We start from the raw sequence: 27,018 nt of genomic DNA, 5'->3' as shown, positions 1-27,018 counted from the left end.
TCTTTTTGGTCCATTTTTGAAAAAACAATCCAATTGGAAAACGCATAAAATCAAACCATTGAGATATAGGAGGAGCTAGCAGTTGTAGTAGACTGGCCACAGAGATATCCCAGGAGAGCAAAGGGGCACCCTAGCATGCCCTGCAGTGGACTTAAAATAAATGCTACCAAGTACACATCTCATTGTTACTCCCTTATGTTGTCTGCTGGGCCTCCCAAAACCCACTACCCCCAATTGTACAAACCGTCTAACTCCTTTTTAAACTCTGCCAAGCTAATCGCCTTCACCACGTTCTCCGGCAACTAATTCCAGAGTTTAATTATGCGTTGGGTGAAGAAACATTTTCTCCAATTTGTTTTAAATTTAGTACACTGTAGTTTCATCGCATGCCCCCTAGTCCTAGTATTTTTGGAAAGCGTGAAAAGACGCTTCACATCCACCTGTTCTACTCCACTCATTATTTTATATACCTCTATCATGTCTCCCCTCAGCTGTCTCTTCTCCAAGCTGAAAAGCCCTAGCCTCCTTAGTCTTTCTTCATAGGAAAGTCGTCCCATCCCCGCTATCATTTTAGTCGCTCTTCGCTGCACCTTTTCCAATTCTACTATATCTTTCTTGAGATGCGGCGACCAGAATTGAACATAATACTCAAGGTGCGGTCGCACCATGGAGCGATACAAGGGCATCATAACATCCTCACACCTGTTTTCCATACCTTTCCTAATAATACCCAACATTCTATTCGCTTTCCTAGCCGCAGCAGCACACTGAGCAGAAGGTTTCAGTGTATTATCGACGACGACACCCAGATCCCTTTCTTGGTCCGTAACTCCTAAAGTGGAACCTTGCATGACGTAGCTATAATTCGGGTTCTTTTTTCCCATGCATCACCTTGCACTTGCTCACATTGAACGTCATCTTCAATTTAGCCATCCAGTCTCCCAGTCTCGTAAGGTCCTCCTGTAATTTTTCACAATCCTGTTGCGAGTTAACGACTTTGAATAACTTTGTGTCATCAGCAAATTTAATTACCTCGCTAGATACTCCCATCTCTAAATCATTTATAAATATATTAAAAAGCAGCAGTCCTAGCACAGACCCCTGAGGAACCCCACTAACTACCCTTCTCCATTGTGAATACTGCCCATTTAACCCCACTCTCTGTTTCCTATCCTTCAACCAGTTTTTAATCCACAATAGGACATTTCCTCCTATCCCATGACCCTCCAATTTCCTCTGTAGCTTTTCATGAGGTACCTTATCAAACGCCTTTTGAAAATCCAAATACACAATATCAACTGGCTCCCTTTTGTCCACATGTTTGTTTACTCCTTCAAAAAATTGAAGTAAATTGGTTAGGCAACACTCGTGGTGTTTTACATTGTCACTGTGACGTTCCAAACCCGGAAACAGCAGTGATTCCCATAAGCTGCCCTACCACTGCCAGCACCCACTTCTTCCCTTTACTGTGGCCGCTTCTCTGAAGTAATTTCCTGTTTCATCAGCTGCAGTAAAGAGAATAGGTGGATACCAGCAGCAGCAGGGCAGCATATGGGAATCGCTTCCACTGTTGGGTTTGGAACATCACTTTGACAAGGTAAAACGCTCAGGGGGGCGGCATGTTAGCTCTGCTTTAGGCAGCATCTTGCCTTGGGCCGGCCCTGGCACTGAATACTATTCCACAAACGGTGATGCAAGTTAGGTATCATTTATAGAGTAGTGTGTAGTGTGCGTAGTGCTGGAATCTGAACTCAGCTTTTAGGCATGAGGATTTACGCCAACTGAACCCTGGCATAAATCTCTTTACATAAATTAGGCACAGAACCCCTAAATTCTATAATAATGCGTGCATCTTAAGTGAACGCCTTTGACCCACCCATGTCCATCCCATGGCCACACCCCCTTTTCAGTTGCATGCTAAAGGATTTTCACACACATCGTTATAGAATAGTGCTTAGCAAGATGTGTCAATAATTTATTATTAGAACCTGACTATTGGCACCAATAGGCTCATTATGTAATTAATTTGTTCGAAAAACTTGGCCAAACACCCAAATTTGCATTCACAGTTTTAAGCACCATTTATAGAATCCCCGGCACATAAGTGTTATTTGGAAAAAACAATTGTGTTATTCCCTTAACACACATTAGGGAAGGCAATTTTAAAAGCCATTTCTACTGAAATTAGTTTTTATAAAATTGCTTCCCTGTGTGTGTCAACTTTTGAAAAGGCTTTTGTGGGCATGGGAAAAGGGAAGGGTATGCACATGCATGTTTTTGAATTCTCAAATTTACACAAACTGGACATCAGGAAAAGTATCCAAAAAGCTAGAAATGTAAATGTGTGCAGGTATTTTTTTTTAGAAATTATTTTCGAAGTGAAAGTATGCATATGCTTTTAATTTAAAAATTCCATATGTCTTCCTAGCAAAATGTATAAGTGAAATTTTTTCTCCACATGTTCAGTGATTTTATTTTTGATCATTGTCTCTAGCATCTTATCTTGTATTGATGTTAGACATATAAGTGTACAATTTCCTGGTTCCACACTGAAACCCTTCATAAAAATTGGAGTCATTTTAGCCACCTTCCAGTCTACCAGTACAGCAGTCATTGTCAGTGACAAATTGCAAATCAATGTAAATATGTCTTGAAAAATCTATTTTTAGTTATTTCAGAACTGGGTTACATTCATCTGCCTAGGATACTTATGAATGCTTAATTTTAAATTCTCACTTCCTTCTACTGAACTTGTGATTTCTTTTAAGCACCTCAAAAGAAGGAGCTCTAACGAAGGTCTCTAGCTTGGGATTAACCTGGATGTCTTCTTTGGTGAAAATGTATTTAGTTATAGCCTTATCATCTTTGATAATCGCTGAACTCCATGATCATATGCAAGCTGTCTTTCTCTCCAATATCTTACTTTTGATAGATAGGGAAAATGTTTCATTATCATAATTATTCCATTTGATATTCAGCAGTAGTAATACACTGGTCACAGTGTGGCCAAATACATAGCTCTTGTATCAAATATTTTAGTAGTTTTTTTTAATTCAAAACAAAGTTTAAAATAAAGGGGAACAGAGGACATTACAAAATCAAGAGGCTCCAATTTACATAATCATCAATTACCTGCAATACATGTAAACAGCAATAGACAGATGTCAAAGTCTGTTCATTTTCTGTATTGCTATTTGACTACAGCCACAGTATCACTTTAGAAAGCCTATTAAATACCTTTCTACTAGAACTGATAATTCAAAACCAACTGGTACACTCTAAACGACCCTTTTCACTTCCATTTTTAATGAACATTTACTATACTATACTATAGTGTCATTGAGTTCCCATAGTATCAACCTATGATGCATAATTAGCACTGATGATTCTTATTATCTAGTGAGATATCATATAGAATATATATATATATATATATATATATATATATATATATATATATATATATATATATACCAAATATGAGAACAGGAATCCTTAATGTAACAAATTCTGTAGTGAGCCTCCTTTCACCATATATTGATTCAGCTTAAACCTAGTATTCCAATACCAGAAAACGACTTCACACACTAAATCCAATTGCTCTGTTTAATACAGTTGATCACAAATAAAAAGAAATATAAACGCTTACAGTGAGATGCAATGGAATAAGGGTTCTGTAATTACAGTTTTGAGTCCATTCTGTGACTAGCCCTTCTGATAGACAGAGGGGGGGGGGGGGGGGGGGCTGGGCGGAGGACAACTACATGCTGTTGGTAATGAGAAAACACTTGAAGGTAAAAAATTGCCATGAGTTTCTAAGGCTTGGGAAGTAAAACATTAGGATTACTGCCTCAGCATGGACAGGTGCAGGTCTCTCAATGAGCTGGCACTCTTTCTATACAAGAGAACCACAATAGGCATTTGGTGAGAGGCAGGGCCACCAAGAGACTAAGTCGGCCCGGGGCAAGGCCGCCTCCCCTGCCGCCCCCCTGCTCTCAGGTCACCGGCGCCACAGTCCCAAGTCTCCACCCACCCACCCACCCCCACCCCCTGCCCCATTGACAGCCCCCCTCCATCCACCACTGGGCCCTCTGCATTCAAATTGGCAGCGCTTCACCTCCGTATGAAAGCGGCAGATTGCCTCCCTTCGGGCCTTCCCTCCCTGTGTCCCGGCCTCATCTGATATAACTTTCAGTTTCCACGAGGGCAGGACACAAGGAGGGAAGGCCCGAAGGGAAGCGATCTGCTGCTTTCATACGGAGGTGAGGTGCTGCTGATTTGAATGCAGGGGGCTCAGAGGTGGATGGAAGGGGGCTGTCGACGGAGCCGAGGGCAGGCAGGTGAGACCGGGGACTGCAGCGCCGGTGGCCTGACCCCGGTGCCGGGCCCCCCTTGGAGACACTAGGCATATTTTATAAACCTAAATCTAGGTGCAGTTTACAGAATACAATTAGGCGTAAATATTTTCAGTGCCAATTTTTAAGGCACCATATTGTGATAAAGTCACCTCCAGGATAGTTGGGTTAAGGCAGTTTCAGTCTGAAATACAAGTCCCAGAAGGCATTGCAGGCAAGGAGCCAGAGGGGGAGATGAAGAACCCGGACTGGACTCCTAGCTGCAATCAGGGAAGACATGGCAGGTTGTGTAGAGTGGCTGCCACTAGGCGGAAAGAGAGTTAGGAAACCCTGTGTGCAGGAGTTCATCATTGGTCTCATTAGTCTAATGCTTTACTCAGCTGGTTTAGGTGTGAGGAAGCTAATGGAAGGAGAATGATTGGTGGTGGTAGCTGAAGCCAGGGATTGATTAGGCAGGTGGGAAGGAGTCTTCTTCATTGTACTGGGAGCCTCTGGCTGGAGGAGATTGTTCTATCCTTGGCTGCACAAGAGAGGTACCTGGTTACAAATGGCACTTTCCCAGATGGGACTGAACATGGATCCATGCAAGCTGGAGAGTCTGGTCGTGGTGGCCTAAATGCTTAAATCCTGGATGCCTCAGGTAAGAGGTACCTAGGGGGGCCAAGGCTGGATAAAGAGCAGTGGGGAAAACCAGGAGTGGACCGGGCTGGCTTGAAAGGGGGACCAGTGTAAAGATATTGCACTTGGGTCTCTTTCTTTTTTTTGGCTTTCCAGGGTGAATGCGGTGGAGCCGGAGGGAAAAGCCGGAGCCGGAGTGGAGATCTGGAGCAGGATGCTGAGAGCTGGTGCTGAGAGCTGGATACTGGGAGCTGAATGCTGGGAGCTTGGAGCTGGATGCTGGGAGCAGAGGCTGGGAGCTGGATGCTGGGAGCAGAAGCTGGGAATGGAAGCTGGTAGTTTGGGCCAGAATCTCCATGAGGTCTGAAGATAGTGAGGCCCTCTTGAGAATTGCGAATCCCTGGGAAGGTCCCAAAGGGACTCGCAATTTCTTAAGTGTGTGTGTGTGTGTGGGGGGGGGGGGGGGATGTGATAAAGTCACCTCCCGGATAGTTGGGTTAAGGCAGTTTCAGTCTGAAATACAAGTCCCAGAAGGCATTGCAAGCAAGGAGCCAGAGGGGGAGATGAAGAACCTGGACTGGACTCCTAGCTGCAATCAGGGAAGACATGGGTGTAAGCTGGCAGGTTGTGTAGAGTGGCTGCCACTAGGTGGAAAGAGAGTTAGGAAACCCTGTGTGCAGGAGCTCATCATTGGTCTCATTAGTCTAATGCTTAACTCAGCTGGTTTGGGTGTGAGGAAGCTAATGGAAGGAGAATGATTGGTGGTGGTAGCTGAAGCCAGGGATTGATTAGGCAGGTGGGAAGGAGTCCCAGCAGAAGAGTTCAGTTCAGAAGGAGAGAAGGAGTTGCAGGCTGAAAACCCTTGGGCGAGGAGGTCCCTAAAGTACTGGCAGTTACAGGCTAAAAACCCTTGGGCAGGGAGGTCCCTAAAGTACTGAAGCAGGCTGAAATTCCTTGGGTGAGAGGAAGTCCCAAAAGTATTTAATTCACTGTGAAGCTGATGCAGGGGAAAACCCTTGGGTAGAAGGGGTTCCTAAAATATTGAACTCTCCTGAAGGTAAAGAGGATAGAAGGTAGAAACTGCTGCTTGGTGACTGAACTGTGATGATGAATTGAAAGAACTGTTTGTCTTGCTGGCCAAAACACGGACCGTGTAGGGTCTTATTAAACTTTTCTGGTGCTCTAACTCCCTTGTTTTTGGACTGTTTTGGGTTGTCTTCCGCCTTTTTTTGTGTTTTGTTTTGTCTTCACGGGAGATTTGGACTTCTCTTTTTGTATGCTCAACTTGGAGCGCCATTTTGAAAATAATGCTCAGTGCTCATTTTACTGAATCTAGTCTTATATGAATAGTATCAAGCCATTTAAATTGCTAAATGGCCAGATGCTATATAGTTTTAGGAAAGGTTGAAGCAGCACTAACAATTATACACGGGGGTGATCTTCAGTCACTAAACACAAGTTTTTCTTTAGGCACAATGAACAGCAGGCTGACACTAAACAGGTGGTGCCAACACATATATTCATTGCTGCTGACCACATGGACAGCAGAAATGAATACGTATACTTATTAAGCGCTGGTGTCTGTCCTTAATCCCTTTATATACGCCGATGATGTTACTATGTACATACCTTTTAACAACATCACAGAGATATTTGACAAAGTCAAAACAGGTCTGGACCTCATGGAAAACTGGGCCACAACTTTCAAACTTAAACTAAACAGAGACAAAACCAAATTTCTAGTTCTGTCTACCTCACACAATTCCATGTCCAACCAAAACTTCACAACTGACCAAAAAACATACCCAATCGAATCTCAACTAAAAATACTAGGAATCATTCTTGACAATTATCTATCACTTGAAAAGCAAGCCTCAGCAGTCACATTAAGGAGTTTCAAAACTCTATGGAAACTAAGAAGGATCAGAGACTACTTTCCCAGACAATCTTTCCGTCTAATAGTACAATCGATGATATTGACCCAACTAGATTATTGCAATGCAGCATATGTGGGATGCACAGAAAACATGCTAAAATTACTGCAGACCATACAAAACACGGCAACAAAACTGATTTTCATAAAGTCAAAATATGAAAGAGCAACCCCATTGCTTGCAATGTTACACTGGCTCCCAATCAAAGCCAGACTATTTTTCAAAGCTAGTACTCTTAATTTCAAAGTATTATTTGGAATGCCACCTGATTACATGTTAGACTTGATCGAATTATCACTGAGAAATGCAAGTCCAGAAACCAGAGGTTTCTTATTACTCCATCTACCCAACTGTAGAAAGATAACCTACAAATCTATCTATATGGCTGGTTTCAGTTACCTGGGTTCTAAATGGTGAAATTCAGTCCCCAAGTCCATAAGAACCACTTCCAAATACCTTCAGTTCAGAACATATTTAGAAACTTATTTTTTCAGGAAATTCTATGGATAATCATATGCGATACAAAGTTCTACACTGAGTGTAATTATAACTGTAAGTGCAAAAATGCTGTAATTTCTCAACACTTGAAATTTCTCCTAACTGACAATTTTAAGATACATTGAACCAAAACTTGTTTTTGGATAATTGTGGGATATAAGAATGAATGAATAATATGGTGACCACGCTGGATGAAAACTGACCCTAATCCTACATACTTCCTGAACAAGCTTCACCTCAAATTCACTTTAGGCCTCTCATAAATTTTTAGATCTATTCTGGCATTATTTGTTCACTTCTCCATTTTCAACATTTCACTATTCATGTTGGTGACCTTTAATTCTTTTGATTCTTCTTGTCCCTTTTTGAAGTTCAAACTTTGTTTTGCCTTTTTAAACAAAAGATTACAACAACCATTATTTTATTTATTACATTTGTATCCCACATTTTCCCACCTCCTTGCAGGCTCCATGTGGCTTACAATACATGAATGGTGGAAATATTAGAAAATAAACATTTAGTGTTTCAGAAGGATCTTAGTCAACATGATAATGATAAAAACATAATAGTATTATTCCAAGCAGATATTGTTAGATAGTCCTGAATATATGTGGAGGAGTTGTGTGTATTCACATTGATTGATCTTTGTGATATGCCCCATTAAAGAGATGGGTCTTCAGTAGTTTGTGGAAGCTCATTAGTTCGTGGATCGTTTTTAAGTTGCGCAAAAATGTAATAATAATTTGGCGCGGATAAGTTTTCCCTGGGACAGGCCGCTGAGAGATTCGGTGAGCGTTTTCTATCTCAATAATGGAGTCATCTGGAAGTGTTGCGATGTTTATGAGGAGAGTCTTTAAGAACTGAAGTATGTTCTTACCCTCAGACTGCTCGGGGAGCCCAAGAAGCCGGATATTGTTCCTCCTCAGACGATTAAAAAGATCTTCTATCTCCCTTTGCATCAGATCAATTTTATTCAGTTTATGTGAGGTTTCCAACTGAAACGTGTCATGGGCGGACATCCGGTCTTCGAGGAATTCAATTCAGGCGTTGAACTGAACTAATTGAGTAGAAATTGCAGCCAGTTCTTTCTTAATTTCAGCAGTAGAGGTAAGATTTTGCTGCATCAGATTGCTTAGGGCTTTGATGTCGTAGGCGAGAGACTCAGTCTTTCCAAGGGGTAATGGCATCTGAAGGGCCTTTTCAGGGATTGAAGCGACGTCCGACTTGTTCCGCTTAGAGGCTGGAGGGCAAGAGCTGTAATTTCTGTTGGTTTTTGACGTCATCATGATAGTTTTAGAAACGCTGATCTGAAGCTAAAATACAAACGTTTTCGGCTGCTACAGGTGTTTTGGTGACAAGGCTGGCGGAGAGAAGAGCACTAAGCGTCCATGCTGTTAAGGTCGCGTGCAGAAGACATGTATAAAGATTTTATATTGGAGAGATAATCATGCAATTGAAAGACAATACTTTTTATCGAGTGCTTGATGAAGATGCAACCATGACGTTGAAGAATGAAATCATTTCCCTTATACGGTTAGGTAAAGAAGCAGGCTACATCACTCAGAGAGAAGCAGACTGGAAAGGACAAGTTGGTCTTTTTCTGCCATCATTTCCTACATTACGTAAGTGTCACACCTTAGATTTTGCAATTTCTGTTCTCATCTAGGTGACCTTGGAATATGGTGCCCGGAGTCTGGATACCAATCATACCTGCCAATAATACTTAATTCTAACAAAGCACTGAGTCAACAAAGATGTCAGGCATGGCCTGGCACACCATACTGTATTGCTTCATGATTTGGCCAGTGTCACGTCGTGTGATGTCCATTGGAGAGGGTGTGGTTAGGGATACTCCTTGGGAGGCCCCAATTGACCTTGGAGGTGTGTAGAGAGAGATCCTGTTCTTCAAGTACTCTGGGCCGTTTCCTTTAAGGGCCTTGAAGGCCAAACCCAGATTTATTATCCGCAATGAAAGTGAAAACAGGAGATTAAACAGTGATTAGGAAGGTAAGTAAATGTGGAGCTGGTTGCACTTTGGAGATATGTTGATTGGTGTAGTATCAGCCCCATTTTCTGCAACAGAGTTTCGTGTACCATCATGATACAGAGCTAAATTCAGTTTAAGGGATGCAGTGTGTGTGTGTGTATGGGGGTGAACTATGCCAAATCTCTGCAGTGCCATAAAGCAAACTGATGTTGAGAGCCCTGTACCAAAGTTTCCCTGCAGTGAGTTCCAAAAATGGCCAAGGCCATTTTACAATTTCTTCTACACTCTGAACACTAAGAGTGCAGGACTGGCCTGGTGATTACAGCCAAAGGCTTAAGAACTAGAGAAGGATTGGTTAAAATCTTTCTTCTTCCACTGGTACTCTGAATTAATTATGCAGAAGCAACAACAGTTTGAGTGTGGGATGGAAGGGAGGAAGAGAAACAGAGCTGTAAGAGTTGGCCAATAGCCTGACAACATAATCAGATCACAAGGTATCTGCAGTAAGTAACTTCTAACTAGCAAAAACATCTGGACAGTGAATGAGGTATGCTTTTTGTGGCCATCATTTCATAATCCATCATTACACAGCTTGAATTCCACCAAAATGTCATGTTGAAAATGAGCAATTCTGGTCATAGCATCTCAAAAATGATATAGCAGAATTAGAAAAAGTACAGAGAATGGTAATGAAAATGATAAAGGGGATAGGAAAACCTCCTTATGAGGAAAGGCTAAAGTGGCCAGGGCTCTTCAGCTTGGAGAAAAAAAAAAGTTCTATTTTTCCCCATAATTTGTGGTTCCCATTGTTTCCCCTTGTCTGACTTGTTCTGTAGCTGCCATCTGAACACCCATTATAGACTAGCATTGAGTGTTGATTTTGGTGCCCAAGGACTTAAGCCTGCTAAAACCAGGTGTAATTCCTGGCATCCAATTTGGACGAACATCCCCAGTATTCTATAATACTGCGTGAAATATTTAGGAACGCCCCTGGCAGACCCATGCATCTCCCATGGCCATGCCCCCTTTTGGGTTGTGCTCCATAGAATTTGGGTGCATCTTATTGTAGAATAGCACATAGCAAAATATGTGCCCAATTCCAAATTGGTGCCAATTAGCACCCAATTATTAGCAATGATTGTCTCGTTAGCCAGTTTAATTAGATGCACATCTTGGATCAGTGCCCAAATATCGGTGCCCAGTTTTGTGCATCAAATGTGCAATCCAAGGGGTAATGGTTATGTACTGAGTCAGCAGCTTCACATAGCCTGTGCTAAAGTTGTGAAAAAATCATCTGGTTTTGGCATATGGCAAAACTATCCTATTCCCTCTACTATTAGGCACCATGGATTAGATTCTATATATAGCAGCTGAAAAATTGGTGCAGAAAATGTTTCCACCTAGACACATTCTGTAAACTGTTCCTAGATTTAGATGCAGTTTATAAAATGCGCCTAGCCAGTTTACAGAATATGTCTATCGGTCATGCCTGCACCTAACTCCATTTATGCCAAGTAAAACTTGGTGTAAATACCAGCACCTAAGTTAGGCACAGAACATGTGTATTCTGTAACCGTGCATGTAGATTTTTGAAATGCCAATGGGTCTCCCATTTCATGCCCATGGCCACACCCCTTTTTGGCAGCATGCATTAGAATTAACATGCGCCACTTTACAGAATATGCCTAGCAAGTTGTGAGCATAAATTCTAATGAATGCCAAATAGTATCAATAATTGCTTGTTAAGTCAATCGATTAGCTTGTTAAGTAATTAAATGGCACACACAAATACAGAATATGATCGGATTTGCATGCACAATTTCAATCACACTATATAGAATCCGGGGACAAGCACATTCGTAGTTCATAGAATGCTAGCACTTACACATGTAAGAGGCACTATTCTATAAAGTATGTGACATACCAGCTTATTTTCGAAAGTGATATTCGGCCATCTTCTGACACAAATCGGGAGATGGCCGGCCATCTCCTAAAACCGGCCAAATCGGTATAATCAAAAGCCGATTTTTGGACACACTCGCCGACATTCCGTCGCAGAGGCGGCTAAACTTCAAGGGGGCGTGTCGGCAGGGTAGTGAAGGCGGGATGTGGTCGTGCTTATGAGATGGCCGGCTTCAGCTGATAATGGAAAAAAGAAAACCGGCGATGACGAGCATTTGGCCGGTTTTACTTGGTCTATTTATTTTCACGACCAAGTCTCAAAAAGTTGCCCAAACTGACCAGATGACCACCGGAAGGAATCGGGGATGACCTCCCCATACTCCTCCAGTGGTCACCAACCCCCTCCCACCCAAAAAAAAAGCTTTAAAACATTTCCTTCCTAGGAGGGGAAGCCAGTCGGCCAGCTCGTAAAAAAAAAAGGATCTTGCTGATCAGTTATGTTATGACTTACTTGTTCTGGAGTGCTGTATTGTGTGATACTGTTTTGAGAAATGCTCAAGAAAGACTTCATACAAATTAAAAAAGTCCCTGCAGTTCATTTTCCCTTGACGGCCGTCTTTCCGAGAGTGCACTTCTTTTAATGGCCAGCTTTCTCCCCAAACAGGGAAATCAAAACAATTTTTGCTCACAGATTTTTTTAGGGGTAACAGTGGGATTTGAACCAGCCACCTCTGCATTACAAGAGCCATGATGTAACCACTTGGCCACAGCTCCACTTACTTGGCTGTTCCTCCCTTTTGATTATACCCCTTCAGGTCTTTCTCAGCCAATCACAGCGTGTTTAGCTGTCTGTGAGTGGCTGAGAGAGACCTGGAGGAGTATAATCAAAAGGGAGGTATACCCAAGTAAGTGGAGCTGTGGCCAAGTGGTTACATCACTGGTTTTGTAATGCAGAGGTGGCTGGTTCAAATCCCACTGTTACTACAAAAAAAGCAGTGTGCAAAAACTTTTGATTTCCCTGTTCAGGGAGAAAGCCGGCCATTAAGAGAAGTGTACTTTCAGAGAGAAAGACGGCTATTAAGGGAAGTGCACGTCAGGGACTGCCATCAAGGGAAAATGCAAGGCAGGGACTTTTTTAATTTGTATGAAGTCTTTCTTGAACATTTCTCAAAACAGTATCACAAAATACAGCACTCCAGAACAAGTAAGTCATAACAGAACTGATCAGCAAGATCTAAACATCCAGAAGTACCAGTGCACTACGAATGCTGGCCCCTCCCACGGCCAAATGCCTTGGATTTGGCTGGGTTTGAGATGGCCGGTTCCAGTTTCCATTATTGCTGAAAAACAAAGTCGGCCATCTCAAACCCGGCGATCTGTGGCATTTGGCCGGCCCCAACCGTATTATCGAAACAAAAGTTGGCAGGCCATCTTTTTCGATAATACGGTTCCGGCCAGCTGTTGCGGCGCCGCCAAAATAGATCGCCGGCGATCGATTTTGCCGGCGCCGTTTGATTATGCCCCTCATAGTCACTTGGGGCCCTTTTACTAAAATTTAGCATGCATTAATAGAGATTAGCGTGCGTTAAATGCCATGTGACCCATTGGTATAAAATAAAAAGTGCAGCACTTCTAGTCTACTATGAGTTGCATATGTTGACTGGAGCACTTAGATGCTTGAACTTACACCAGCCTTTGACCTTTCATAAGTGAGCGTGCCTAAATTTTGGTGCACCAGTGAGGCTGTGCTCTAGTATTCTATAATGGCTCAAGCCTGCCTAAGTGCCAATTGGTGCTAAGCATGTCCCATTCTGGCAGCTATGTCTTGGCACTAAGATATAAAATTACCCCTATTCTATGTATGTTTGCACTTCACTAGTTCCCCAAATTACACTGCCAAGAATGCCTTTGAGCAGAACTTTTTAAACTAAGCACTATCTATTGATCTATTGGAACATTTGCATTTTATGCAGATATTCCCTCATTCAAATGTATAATAGTTGTCATGCTTTACATCGTGAAAATGCTGTATCAAATTATCTCCTAAGTGCCCGTGTTTCACTGTATTTGCCTATGCAATTATTTGTCTTGATATTTCATTTCCATTATACAGATTTACCTGAGATAAATGCATTTCTTCAGTGGCATAAATTAAGTATAAAGCATAGATATATAGTTCCATCTTTTTAAAAGCCTTGGTTTGTTCTGGTGGATCCCTGATTTCAATGGAATAAATGTAAAATGCATCTGTTAGCTGACTGGCATCATAATACATTTGAGAATGTTGTGCTCTATTGTGGAGAAAATTATCTTTCTTTGTGATATCTATTTCTGAAGCTACACTTTGAAGCAGCATTACAACATCTGATTGGGATGAAAATGATCACCCTGATGATCCGTATGATAGGTAGTACAGTGTATAGAATGCTGATTGTAGTGATTACAGTGTATTCTCATGCTCTGAATCTGTGGTGCACGGGTGAGACGTGGTTCATCCATTTCAGTTAGGAAACTCTCCATGCCAATCAGGTCAACATAGCAAAAGAATAAAACAACCACCGATGGAAATGTTAAATACATAAATAAACACATAAAAGGAAAATATGCCTAAATTGTACTAGCTTTAAATCATTACCAATAAATACGACAGCCCTTAGTTGATGTCTGTTCAACTCAAATGCATTCTATTTGAATTTCAAAAAACAGTTACATAGTAACATAGTAAATGACGGCAGATAAAGATCTGTACGGTCCATCCAGTCTGCCCAACAAGATAAACTCATTTTACATGGTATGTGATACTTTATATATATATGCCCGAGTTTGATTTGTCCTTGCCTTTCTCAGAGCACAGACCGTAGAAGTCTGCTCAGTACTGTTCTTGTACTAAGTTCTGAAGCCAACATCGAAGCCCCTTAAAATTTACACTCCAGCCCATCCCTATCTATTCAGTCACGATCAGGGCGTAGACCGTAGAAGTCTGTCTAGCTCCCGTTTTGTTTCCAATTACCGGCATCGCCATCCAATCTCCGCTAAGATCCCATGGAACCATTCCTTCTAAACATGATTCCTTTGTGTTTATCCCACACATGTTTGAATTCCATTACCGTTTTCATCTCCACCACCTCCTGTGGGAGGGCATTCCACATATCCACCACCCTCTCCGTGAAAAAATACTTCCTGACATTAGTCCTGAGTTGAAACCAAAATAGAATTTAATCCAGATTAATTTGAAAGAAAGCTGGATAAGGACCGCAGGGTACATTTCGATGAAAAATATGGTAGAGTATTTATAACTTTTTTTGTCAAGCCACTAGATGGGGGGGTGGGGGGGCGAGGTGAGGGTGTATAAGCAAATTTAAAAAGTACTGATGGTCACAAAGTGCAAATTGATTTCAGCGAGACAGTAAAGGGAAAAAGGATAGAGATGTAATAAATGAATAACATAGACAGCATTGCCAACACAGCCCATTCAAACTGAATGAGCTGTGATGGCATTGGCAGATCCCAATATTCCAAAGAAGAAGAAAAGAAAGATGTCATAAACAAAAAGGAACGGGACAGAAACATGGATGCCAGGTAATGTGACTTATTGCACCTGAAGTAAGTGGTATTTTAGCAGTATGAAAAAGGGTATACCCTAATTTCCCTGTGTGCAGGTAAATATGTAATTTATATTTAAAATCAAGCACAGTACTGGAAAATTGGTGGGTGGACAATGTAATGCCAATTTTGGGTTACAGAGGTGATCTGGGAAATTATAGACCGGTGAGACTGACCGGTGCTGGGCAAAATGGTAGAGACTATTATAATGAACAAAATTACAGAGCATATTCAAAAGCATGGATTAATGAAACAAAGTCAACATGGATTTAGTGACGGGAAATCTCACCACACCAATCTACTACACTTCTTTGAAAGGGTGAATAAACATGTGGATAAAGGTGAGCCGGTCGATATTGTGTATCTGGATTTTCAAAAGGCATGAAAGACTCCTGAGGAAATGACCACCTGTCCTATGCTTTTCTAATGTCCTATTGTGGACTAAAAACTGATTAAAAGATAGAAAACGGAGAGTAGTTTTAAATGGTCAGTATTCTCAGTGGAGAAGGGTAGATAGTGGGGCTCCTCAGAGTCTGTGCTGGGACCGCTGCTTTTTAAAATATTTATAAATAATCTAGAGATGGTAATAATTAATGATGTAATTAAGGGGTCTTTTAGAAAGCTATGGTAGGACTAGCACAACAATGGCATGTGGCAAATTGGCCTTACCGCCGGGCTACCATAGGAGTCTAGCGGTAGTGCAGGTGTGTGCCATACATAATTTCTGGTGCTCAAAAAATTATTTTATTTTTTTTAGTGCTGGGGGCTTAACTGGCTGTAATCAGACAGCCCCGTGTGCTGCCTGGTTACTGCTGAGTTAGAATGAGAGCCCTTACTGCCTCCTAAATAGGAGGCGGTAATGGTTTCCCCAGGAAATGGCCACACAGCAAGTACTTAACTTACCACTCAGCCATTTCCGTTTAAAAAAAACATCCTTTTACCCACTGCAATAAAAAGAGGACACGGTGCACCGCAAATCCATGTGCCGACACCACTGCAGGGGTCCTTTTACTGCAGCTTGGTAAAAGGACCCTTACATTTGTTGACAACACAAAGTTATTCAAAGTTGGAAAACAGGTGTGAGGATGTTATAATGCCGCTGTATCGCTCCATGGTGTGACCGCACCATGAGTATTGTGTTCAATTCTGGTCGCCGCATCTCAAGAAAGATATAGTAGAATTGGAAAAGGTGCAGCGAAGGGCGACTAAAATGATAGCGGGGATGGGACGACTTCCCTATGAATAAAGACTAAGGAGGCTAGGGCTTTTCAGCTTGGAGAACAGACGGCTGAGGGGAGACATGATAGAGGTATATAAAATAATGAGTGGAGTGGAACAGGTGGATGTGAAGCGTCTTTTCACGCTTTCCAAAAATACTAGGACTAGGGGGCATGCGATGAAACTACAGTGTACTAAATTTAAAACAAATCGGAGAAAATGTTTCTTCACCCAATGCATAATGAAACTCTGGAATTTGTTGCCGGAGAACGTGGTGAAGGCGGTTAGCTTGGCAGAGTTTAAAAAGGGGTTAGACAGTTTCCTAAAAGACAAGTCCATAAACCACTACTAAATGGACTTGGGAAAAATCCACAATTCCAGGAATAACATGTATAGAATGTTTGTACGTTTGGGAAGCTTGCCAGGTGCCCTTGGCCTGGATTGGCCGCTGTCGTGGATAGGATGCTGGGCTCGATGGACTCTTGGTATTTTCCATGGGTGTGCTGGTAAATTTTTAACAACGGGCTCTCTCTATGGGCATAGCCGACCCTGAAATTTTGGGGGTGGGGTGTGGGAATACATGCCTCTCTCTTTTCTCCCTTGTGCGGGCACACTAGGCATACCTTTGCCGACCCCTACCAGCCAATAAATGGACTGCCACTATTCTCTGCTGTTTGTTTCTGGCTCTGAGCAACATGATGGAACCTGCTTGCACTTTATTGTTGGTGGTATTTTTATTTAATCTCACTTATGTTTTCAAACATGCTGACTTGTACATATGGATGTACACAGAGGAAGTATAATAATGGAATAACTTTTCATAGGTAGAGTAGTAATTTATTATAAATTGTAATCAGTGTGTCATTTGGAGGGACTGGTTAAAGGGACACCCTAGCACTGTTATATTTGTGCAGATATTTTTTCCTCCTCGTAAATGGCCACTAAAACAGACACCATTTTATGAGAACCAGTGCTCAACATTCAGAATTTCTATTTATCTGTTTATTTACTTATTTATGACATTTATATCCCACATTAAACATGAATTAAGTTGAAACCTGGAAGCATTTAAAATCTTTTTTTTCTGTACCTACATCAAAATAAAAAGATGGTATGTGGAAACTTGCTCCTTTTGTTTTGTGGATTGCAGTGGTATATTATAAAAATGTATGTGCCTTTTTTAATGCCCAGATGGGTATATATATGCTAATCTCAAATTTGTTAAATGTTTCAGAGATATCCATTTACTTGCTCCCATGTTATAACTGAATTATATTTTTCTGTCTCGTATTTTCAAACCTAAACTACATTGATCCCAAATTTGCTTGGGATAATGTGTGATATAAATGTTTAAAAAAGTCCCTTATTTCTAATAATTGTGTTGCTATTGTTTTTAACAGTGTTTGCTATTGTTTTGGATGAACCAGTTTGGCGGCAATCTCCACCTACTGGCTTTAGCTCATATAATGGGCTAGATAGATTCACCCTGTCTCCTGTTTTATCTAACCTCCTTGATAAAAAAGGGTTGATGGAGTGTAGGTGCAGGGAAGAGGGGAAAAGATTGGTAGGGGGGACATACATGGAGGAGTGGGGAAGGGAAAAGGGGAAATACAGCACATGGGATAGAAGGGGATGGAGAGGAGAGGGGGACGTGCTTCTCATGAATATGTGTATCTTACTTAATTTTGTATTTAGCAGAGTACGATAGAAAATGATTTATGTTAATTTTATTAGTATTTTTATTGCTTTTAGAATCTGGCTTTCTTGGGAGGGGGGTCAAGGTGACTGCGGCAATGCCACGGCATGGCAACGGCAAGGCAGGCCAGGGACTGGGATGGAGAAGGTTACTTGAGGAGGGGATGGGCGGGGATGGGTTAGATCTCTGTCCCTATGCAACTCTCTAATCTTGCAAGGTATATGTGACCTGGATTGGCCACTGTTGGAAATAGGATACTGGACTTGACAGACCTTCCTTCTGTCCCAGTATGGCAATGCTTTTGCTCTAAATGCTTGTGGAAGGCAATATTTCAGCATGGTACTATTTCATATAGAAGAGATCAGACATCAAACCACCATTTATCCTTTCGGACTAAACAGGAGAAGGCCCTTTTGTCGGAGCCCTTTTCATTCGCGCGATAGCGAAATTAATTCAAGTTATTGAGGCTGTTTTCAAAGGCACTTATAACTTGAACTTTGTCTAACTACTATATCTACAAATTGACCCCTGAGGCAGGCGCCTTTCTGGCGCCGAAACACGGCCCGTGTCGGGTCTTTGGCTAATAAAGTACTCCTGTTGTCCCACTCTTGAAGGCCCAGTGTTGCTTTTTCTTTTTTGTTTCTCTTATTGTATACTGTATCACCCTCTCTGTCTGTACTATTTCATAAAGACACATAGAGGTATATCTACTAAAGTGCACTATTAAATGGACTTAGTACGCGCTAACGTGAAACTTTGCCATGAGCCAAGCCCAATTCTACTGCACCCAGGAAATAGTGTAATTTAAGTATTTTTTCTTTCAGGACATGCGCTAATGTTCACATTAGTGTGTGTAACCTGAAATAAATTGGTGGGGGAGAGCATTCCACCTCCTATTAAGGAGGCACTAAAGGCTTCCGTGTTATGGTAGCGCTAACCAGTTAGCACACAGCAATCGAAATATGCTAGCTGGATAGTGCATCCACGCCCGTTCTCTGCCTCTGACATGTCCCCACCAAAAAAGAACTGACTTGCACTTAGCACACAAAGCCAAGGGCCCCTTTTACTAAGCCGCGTTAGGCTCTATGTGCGCCCAACGCATGCCAAAATGAACTTACCGCTCGACTACCGCGTGCCTCTTGCAGTAATTTCATTTTTGCGCACGTCCATTACGCGCATCTGGAAAATATTTTTTACTTTCGGACGCGCATAGCGGATGTGCGCCAAGTGGCATCTGATGCGCATAGGTCATTACTGCAGAGGTTCCTTACCACTAGGTCTATGGCTGGCGGTAAGGTCAGACACCCAAAATGGACGTGCGGCAATTTTGATTTTCCCGCACATCCATTTTCAGGGGAAAAAGGCATTTTTGGTACGTGTGCGGAAGAATATTTCTGCATGCACCCAAAACCCGCGCCTACACTACCGCAAGTCACTTTTATCACAGCTTAGTAAAAGGACCCCAAGTTACTTACTGCACATTCTTTAACACCCTTTGCAATACGCATTTTTATGTGCACTAAGCGCACTTTCCCTGGAATTTTATATATATCGCCTTAATTTCTATGTGGAAATTAAAGCATATTCTATAACAATGCATGTAACTTAATTGTTTAACTAGCTAATCAGCGCTGTCAATTGGATATTAACAAGCAATTATCAGCGCTAATTGACATTCATTAAGATTTATGCACACAACTCGCTAGGCATATCCTGTAACGTGGTGCGTGTAAATTCTGTCACATAGTTGAAAAGGGGGTGTGGTCATAGGTGGGGTGTTTCTAAGATTTTTGTGCATTGTTATAGAATATATCCAGTCTGTGCCTAGTTTAGGCATCGGGATTTACGCCAAGTAAAACATAGCATAAATGGCTGCAATTAAATTTGGTCGCGTGCAGAAGCATTTAGCGTATTCTATATACTGCACAGAAATTTAAGCCTATTCTATAAAATGTAGGCATACATTAGAGAATATGCCTAGGCACATTTTTTTCCATGTGAAATTTTCAGGTGCCATGTATAGAATCTAGCCCTTTTGGCCTTAACCCCCATTAGTAGAATATTTCCATAGGTGCCTATGTATTTATAGAAAACTAACATAAGTGGCAGAGATTGTGCCTTGAATGTAGATATGCACATTTGTTCCTAATTTATAATCTAAGCTCCAAATAACACATGGTCAATATAAAGAATCGTCATCACCAGTCTCTTTACTTGATAGAGGCGGCAATATCAATATTCATCATCAGTCCATTTTTTAAAAATTATTCAATCTTTATTGAACAGTCTGGAATGTCATTAATCAATTTTTAACACTTTTTAGAAGTGCTTCTTTTTAAAGATAAGTGAAAAATCTTTTTTTATAACGTGTTTAAAAATGGAACAATGATGAATATTGATACTGGTGTCCCAATCAAAAAAAGAGGCACAATTTTACTGATGGTCCACCTATAATAGTTATTTAATGTGAAGGTTTTGTCTGTACTGTATTGGATCTTCTAGCAATATTGCTTATTCTGCCCATGCTCCACACAAACTCCATCACTGTACATGCTTACTTGCAAAGTACATACCAGCATGTCATTGTGTGTACTTTTATACTATTAGTAGAAGAGTAGCCCAATGGTTAGTGCAGTGGACTTTGATCATGAACAGCCTGGGTTCAATTCCCACTACAGCTCCTTGTGACCTTGAGCAAGTCAAACCTCCATTTCCCCAGGTACAAAAACTTAGATTGTGAGTCCTCTATGTACAGAGAAAATATCTGCATATAATGTGTACAGCACTACATACATCTAGTAGAGCTATAGAAATTAGTAGTAGTAGATTATATCCAAGTCGAAGAGTGAGTATTATTCATTTCCTCTTTTCTGTATGAAGCTCCATTTCCTTTCATTTATTATATTTATATATTTTGTGGGGTTGTTTTAGATGTGTTAGTAAGTTTATTTAAGAACACATTGCAGTATTTTCAGAATACCTAGAAAATTCTTTGTGAGTGGATCAGCAGGTATACTACAGAATGTGTAGGTTTAAGAATGGAGTAAGCCAGGGCTCAACAAATCCCAGATGCCAAGTTAGCATGGAAAATAGAAATTACCACCATCTGGCTCCCAGGATTTCTTGCTCTGTTTTTTTTCTTTTACTGCCAGCTCTGGTTCAGGAGATTCCTCTACCCTGCACCAAACAGCTCTGTGATTTTGAGCAGCACAATGCAGGAACTCCAACATTGGTTCTGGGGATTCAAGTTTCCTGCACTGTTTGGTTCAACCTCACTGAGAGCTACACAGTGCAGAGAAGAGGAAGCAGGTGGTGACATCATAGGAAGTCAGTGGAAGGACTATCTGGCTGTGCAGTGACCATGAGGAGTCAGAAACTGGGGGATTTTAGTTATCTACATGGGAAGGAGATAAATGCTTAAAGGTGGTTGGGTTCTTGGCTGGTGACATTAATGAGGGGATGCAGCTGGCTACATGAGGAAGGGGTAGAAGCTTGAGATGATTGGCTCCTGAGTTGTGAGAATTAGCTGGACGGGTGTTGTTGGCGAGTAGGAGCTTGTGGGGAGGGAGAAGCTATCTGACTTTCTGGGTGGTGAGGGTTAGCTAGGGGAGTGGCTAATTGGGAAAAGATGGAGATGGGATAGGGAGTAATAAGATTAGAGAGACTAATTGGGTGAAGACTTGGATGGGGGATAAGAGAGAGTGAGAGAGCCATAGTAAATCATGCCACAAGGAGCTGTGGTAGACCTCAAAGTGACCCTCTTCCCTCTCCCCCTCTCCCTCCCCTCCCCCCATATTGCTCTTGAACGTCAGGGAAGACAATGGAAGGGGTGAGTGTTAAAGGTCTCAGACACTGTTTGCTAAATTGGCTTCTACATTCAAAGAAAATTTGTCAAGACCTGGAATACAGCTAAACTGTCTTCCACCTTATAGGGCTAGCAATGAAAAATACCAAATGTTACCACATATATCTTCCCTTTTTTCAATATATATTACCACAACATTAGCTCTTTTAAGAATTAGTGATTGGGATGCACAAGGAGAATATACAGTACATTCATTTTGGTAAGCCTGTATACTTTTTATTCCTCCTGACATATTAGATGCATTACTGAACATTGACCTCTACAGTCATCAAGAGAAATCTTATGATACGTCAAAGTGGAAGTCAGCATTTCAGCTATCTCTTCTCATTTTCTCAAATCCATGTTGATAATCTCAAAGCCTCAATAAATGTACTATTAGCTATGTTGTGGAATACCAACTGAAGTGACAATATGTACTGCTCATGTTGAGAGACATCAGGAGTAGCAACAGAGATGAAAGAATAATAAATGATCTTTTCTTTTTCTGCAAGGATGACCTTCTGTTCATTTTTACCACATAATTCAATAAAGTCAATCTGACTTTCCTGTGAGAGATAATGAGCCTTTCCATGCATTGTTCAGCCCTCTGTGCCCATTTGACTTTGGTCAAATTGTCCTGAGTGATGCTCTGGTAATAAGGTATTAACTTAAGAGTTTCAAAAAAGTTATCATTGTGTAGGTCACTCATCTGATTATTATCTCCATGGAATGGTAAACGTCTTGAAGCAAGATATAAAGCAACTGCTTATAATCTTTCCAATATTTCTTTCTACCTGACAGTGATTTCCAGTAATTCCTTCCACTGGCAGTAGCAAGTTATGGGGGCTATTTTAGAAGTCATATTTGACAGTTGCATGTGGAAGTATTTGCATTTACATGTGTATATTACATACGTATGTAAAAAAAATAAACTGATTTCAGAAAGCTGCTATTTCTACATTGAAATCCACACTATCTCCCTAGTTCTATAAAAGTTGCCCAAAATTGTGTGCACAATTTGTGCATGCAATCTAATTGAATGAGCTAATTAGCACTGATAATTGGCTTTTTAACAAACAGCTATTGCCACTAATTAGATTTAATTGGCATTTAGACATGGGAGTTATGCCTCAATTTTGCATGTATTCCATAAAAGGGAAATGGGAGGGTCATGGGTGTTTCGGGGCAGATCATGGGTGTGTTTTTTTGTTAGATGCACAGATTAAGGGAGCTCCGTGTTTTAATTTAGGTGTGAGTATTAATTAGCACCACATTTTCATTGGTGCAAATGGACATGCCTAAATTTAAGCATGACCCCCGGGACTTAAGCACTATTCTATAAACTGCGCCTAACTTTAGGTGTGGTTTATAGGATAGCATTAGGTGGGAGGGTTTTGGCATCGATTTCTTTTAGGCACCATTTATAGAATTCACACTTAAATGGGGATTTCAAGCAGCCATTGTACCAGCAAAGACACATGCACTCCTGCATATATTTTAGGAAAGGCTCAACATTTGTAGTTCCTTTTCTGAAATACCACTGGAACTGAGCATGTCCTAGCCCTGAATGTGCACTTCTAATTTCTATGTTCTATGTAAAATGAGGCGTCACATGTTCTACTTTTTATTCTCATGTTCAAGAAGCTTATAACATAGCTTATGCCATATGTTACACTAACATATTGGACTAAATTCAGTAAATGGCACTGAAATTTGGGTGCTGAACCAAAACCACACAGAGTGCTATTCTATAAATGGTGCTCTAAGTTTATAGAATAACGCTTAGAGTTGATTTCTGCACCAAACTTGGGGTGCAAGGATTTACAGCAACTGAAACCTGGTGTAAATCCCGGTGTGTAAGTTAGTTGTGGATCCCCTTTTGAGTTGCGAGCTAAAACTTTTGCATGCAGATCTTTACAAAATAGCGTGTAGCAAGATGCATGTGCAAATTCAAATTGTCAATTAGTACCAATATTATTACCATATTATTGGTGCTAATTGACTCATCAGACAATTTAGTTGCATGCTCACCTCAATATCATGCAACTTTGTGCATGGAAATTTGCACGCCATTTATACTATCTAGGGGATTGTGTTTATTTTTCCCTTCAAAAAATAATTGCCATTGAAAAAAAATTGCACTTGTTTAATAGGACTCCAATAAACCAGTCTCCTCTAATATATTCTCCATTGGATGTCTGTTATTTGAGAAGTAATTCAGGAAAGTTATGCCCACTGACATCTTTTTGAATTGATTTTGTTAGCTTCTACATTTCAACTAAAGTGTGAAGACCAGACAGAATAAACATGAATCAGATTGCCTGGTAACAGTCTCTCTTGTTTTCTTTAAGACTTCCTCTGAGCATAGTGGTGTTAATGGTAATATAACCTGAATTTCTTTTGAAATTATTAGATTGGAGGTGATAGCTTTTTAAATCATGTTAGCACAGACACACTTTCTTTTACCTTCTTAATTTCTGACAATCAGATAGCCAACCATGGTGTGATTTCTATGAGTTCGAAAGTCAAAGAAGAAATGTCCATTCTTTCCATACACTCCCTATTCCAGTTTCCTTTAAGAATAAGAATAGCTATACTGGGTCAGACAAATAGTCCATCTAACCCAGTATCCTGCTTGCAACAGTGGCCAATCTAGGTCATAAGTACTTTGCAGAAATCCAACTGGTAGCAAAGTTTACGTCTACTCGTTCTACACCACACAGGATTTTGTAGATCTCAGTCATATCTCCCCTCATCTAACTCTTTTCCAAGCTGAAGAGCCCTAACCTCTTTAGCCTTTCCTCATATGAGAAGAGTTCCATCCCCTTTATCATTTTGGTCGCTCTTCATTGAACCTTTTTTATTTCCGCTATATCTTTTTTGAGATACCGTGACAGAGCCATTATAATATTCTTGGTCTTATTTACCATCCCTTTCCTAATAATTCCTAGCATCCTGTTTGCTTTTTTGGTTGCTGCCGCACACTGGGCAGAAGATTTCGGCTTATTGTCTACAATGATACCTAAATCTTTTTCTTGAGTGCTGACTCCTAAGGTGGACCCTAGCATCAGGTAACTATGATTTGGATTATTTTCACAATGTGCATCACTTTGCACTTGTCTACATTAAATTTCATCTGCCACTTGGATGTAGCCAGGACCTGCCCACCAGGGGATGTACTATCCTCGCACCAAAGATATGTCTTCAAGTGCTGCCCGGTAGGGAAAGGTTAGGACAGCTGTTGTAGTTGGTGATTCGATCATTAGGCATATAGATAGCTGGGTGGCTGGTGGACATGAGGATCGCCTGGTGACTTGCCTGCCTGGTGCGAAGGTGGCGGACTTCACGCATCACCTAGGTAGGATTTTAGATAGTGCTGGGGAGGATCCGGCTTGCTTGGTACATGTGGGTACCAATGACATAGGAAAATGTGGGAGAGAGGTTCTGGAAGCCAAATTTAGGCTCTTAGGTAGAAAGCTCAAATCCAGATCTTCTAGGGTAGCATTTTCTGAAATGCTACCCATTCCAAGCGCAGGGCCCAAGAGACAGGCAGAGCTCCAGAGTCTCAATGAGTGGATGAGACGATAGTGCAGGGAGGAGGGTTTTAGATTTGTTAGGAACTGGGCAACATTCTGGGGAAGGGGGAGCCCATTCCGAAAGGATGGTCTCCACCTTAACCAGGGTAGGACCAGGCTGCTGGCATCGGCATTTAAAAAGAAGATAGAGCAGCTTTTAAACTAGAAATGGGGGGAAGGCCGACAGTCGCTCAAAAGCACATGGTTCAGGATAAGGTATCTTTCAAAGATATCACTAAAACAGGGAAAATAGGGGTATCCTGATAGTGAGGTTGCAAAAGAGACCGCAGTAGATCAGGTGTCCTTAAATACAAATAAAAATCAGACAAAAGATTGAAAATTAATACTGTCAAGTACTAAGCATGATGTAAATAGGAACAACAAACATAGTTTGAAATGTCTGTATGCGAATGCCAGGAGACTAAGAAATACGATGGGAGAGTTAGAATATATTGCACTAAATGAAAAATTAGATATAATAGGCATCTCTGAGACCTGGTGGAAGGAGACAGTGGCGTACCAAGGGGGGGGGGGCGGACTGTCCCGGGTGCACGCCGCTGGGGGGGGGGGTGCTGCGCGCGCCTGTCCTTCGTTCGTTCCATGCTCCCTCTGCCCCATAACAGGTTACTTCTTGTTCCGGGGCAGAGGGAGCATGGAACAAACGAAGGACAGGCGCACACAGCACCCCCCCCCCAGCGGCGTGCACCCTGGGGTTCTTTCATGGGGGGGTGTCCTTTCGCCGGTGGGGGTCACGCTGCATCCGGGGGGGTGCTGCACCCGGGGGTGGGGCACATCGGCGATCCGCCCCGGGTGTCAGCCCCCCTAGGAACGCCACTGGAAGGAGAATAACCAGTGGGACACTGTCATACCGGGGTACAAATTATATTGTAGTGATAGGGTGGATCGAATTGGTTGAGGGGTAGCATTGTATATTAACGAGAGCCTTGAATCAAATAGATTGAAAATTCTGCAGGAAACAAAACACTTCTTGGAATCACTGTGGATTGAAATTCCATGTGTAATGGGGAAAAGGATAGTGATAAGAGTGTACTACTGTCCGCCTGGCCAAGATGAATAGACGGATGCAGAAATGTTAAAGGAAATTAGGGACGCAAACAAACTGGGAAACACAATAGTAATGGGTGATTTTAATTAGTCCGATATTGACTAGGTAAATGTAACATCAGGGCATGCTAGGGAGGTAAAATTCCTTGACAAAATCAAGGATTGCTTTATGGAGCAGCTGGTACAGGAGCCGACAAGAGAAGGAAAAATTCTAGACCTAGTCCTTAGTGGAGCACATGATCTGGTGCAGGAGGTAATGGTGCTGGGGCCACTTGATAACAGTAATCATAATATGATCGGATTTGATATTAGCTTTGAAGTATACATAGAAAATCAAATACGTTAGCATTTAACTTTGAAAAAGGAGACTATTCAGTTCATTTTTGAAGGAGAAGGGCGCCCATCTCCCAACACAAATTGTGAAGACGGGCGTCCTTCTCTCAAGGGCGGCCAAATCGGCATCATCGGAAGCTGATTTTTTTGACACCCTCGCCTGCTTTACGTCACCGGGACGACCAAAGTTCATGGGGGCGTGTCGGCAGGGTAGCGAAGGCGGGACTGGGGCGTGATTATTCAATGGGCATCCTCGGCCGATAATCAAAAAAAGAAGGGCGTCCCTGACGAGCATTTGGCCAACTTTACTTGGTCCATTTTTTTTCATGACCAAGCCATGAAAAGATGCCCAAACTGAGCAAATGACCACCAGAGGGAATCGGGGATGAC

General features: G+C 41.6%; 1 protein-coding gene across 1 annotated transcript in view; it reads right to left on the bottom strand.

Annotated features, from left to right (window-relative positions):
* The window catches only part of GRID1 (glutamate ionotropic receptor delta type subunit 1), a 1,935,592-nt gene that overhangs the window by 726,838 nt on the left and 1,181,736 nt on the right, over positions 1–27,018 (bottom strand). The window lies entirely within an intron of this gene.

This window comes from Microcaecilia unicolor, chromosome 5, assembly GCF_901765095.1.
Source record: "Microcaecilia unicolor chromosome 5, aMicUni1.1, whole genome shotgun sequence".
Classification (NCBI taxonomy): domain Eukaryota; kingdom Metazoa; phylum Chordata; class Amphibia; order Gymnophiona; family Siphonopidae; genus Microcaecilia; species Microcaecilia unicolor.
The sequence above is the reverse complement of the archived record's forward strand: the minus strand, read 5'-3'. Positions and strand labels throughout refer to the sequence as shown.